This window comes from Mauremys reevesii, unplaced genomic scaffold (assembly GCF_016161935.1).
Source record: "Mauremys reevesii isolate NIE-2019 unplaced genomic scaffold, ASM1616193v1 Contig4, whole genome shotgun sequence".
NCBI classification, from domain to species: Eukaryota; Metazoa; Chordata; order Testudines; family Geoemydidae; genus Mauremys; species Mauremys reevesii.
In genome coordinates this window covers 951,533-952,986 of record NW_024100851.1, presented here as the reverse complement: position 1 = coordinate 952,986, position 1,454 = coordinate 951,533, and the positions used below count along the sequence as shown (strand labels likewise).

Genomic DNA, 1,454 nt, shown 5'->3' with positions numbered 1-1,454 from the left:
ACACAGCTCTCCCTGATTTCAGTTGTTAGTGAGGGAGCCTCACTGCTAGTGCAGACTGGGCAGTTTCTTGCATGAGAGACACTGTCCCAAAGCAGGACTAAAATTTGGGAATAGATTCATAGACTTAAGGTCAGAAGGGACCAATATGATCATCTAGTCTGACCTCCTGCACAATGCAGGCCCCAGAATCTCACCCATCCACTCCTGTAACAAACCCCTAACCTATGTCTGAGTTACTGAAATCCTCAAATCGTGGCTTAAAGACCTCAAGGTGCAGGGAATCCTCCAGCAAGTGACCCGAGCCCCACGCTGCAGAGAAAGGCGAATGTCCGATAACAATTCTAAGGGGAAGGTGAATGCAGAGCAATGACACTGGAGATGCCCAGACCTCCAATGGGGGCGGTGTGGAAATTAATAATGGGAAGATCATTTGCGAAATTAGTCATCACTGACAAGATTTGTCTCTGTTCCTATTTCACGCTGTGGTGTTAGTTAGAGGAATCAGGACAGATTTTTACTATATTAATTAAACACGTAATTTTATTTAACCAAGACAAAAACTTAGTGTCACTTATTTTTTCTCTGTCCTAGCAAGAATGAATTGAATTTTGTGACTTTCTGGAAAGTGCAGCGAGTTTAAATGTGGGGAATTCAGTCTGTGTGTTTGTGAGCTGATGTTTTCCTCTCACAGGTCAGTGCCTGCATTGAAATACCAAGAGGGATCTAAGGGCTGGTGTACGCTGGGCACTGAACTGACAGAGCGACGTCTCTCAGGGTGTGACCCCCTCCCCCCCCACAACCCATAGAGTTCAGGTGACCTAAGCCCGGGTTAGATAGTGCTAAGGAAAAGGAAGAATTGTTCTGTCCATGTAGCTATTACAGGGATGGGAAAATCCCTCCAGTCACTGTCTACTCCAAAGTGCTATAGCAGTGCCACAGCAGCATTGTAAGTGTAGACAGAGTGAAACTAGATTTATCTCCAGTTTGCACTGTGGATGCTCAGGCACTAAGACTAGAGTAATAATAACAACAGTGCAGCACTGGCATAGTTGGCAGGATTCGAACCTGCGCAGGGAGACCCCAATGGATTTCTAGTCCATCACCTTAACCACTCGGCCACAACTAGTTGACATACAAATGCCCCACTACATGATGATTCTGTTCTCACTGAATTGTCACTTCGAATTGCTCAGACCAGCTCCCCCAGCAGACTCATGACTGCGCATCAGTGTAAGTGTGTCCTTGGGTGAACAGCGAGAATTCCTGCCCATTTCCCTTCCGGCTGGAGCAGGATGAGAGTCTGTTTGTGTGAACGACATTGCTGTAGATTGTTGTTCATTCCCCATTCTGACAATTCAGACAGTCCCTTTCCTAGTCAAATCTCCAGCACATCGTTCCAATAGCAGGTGGCAGGATTTCTCTGGGGCACTGAAATTTTTTCCGGGGGCTGGTGC

At 46.6% G+C, this 1,454-nt stretch overlaps 1 non-coding gene across 1 annotated transcript; it reads right to left on the bottom strand.

Annotated features, from left to right (window-relative positions):
• Positions 1 to 1,044: 1,044 nt before the first annotated feature.
• Positions 1,045 to 1,126, bottom strand: TRNAS-AGA. Its single transcript has one exon. It is a non-coding gene; the product is annotated as a tRNA-Ser (tRNA).
• Between the last annotated feature and the right edge of the window lie 328 nt (positions 1,127 to 1,454).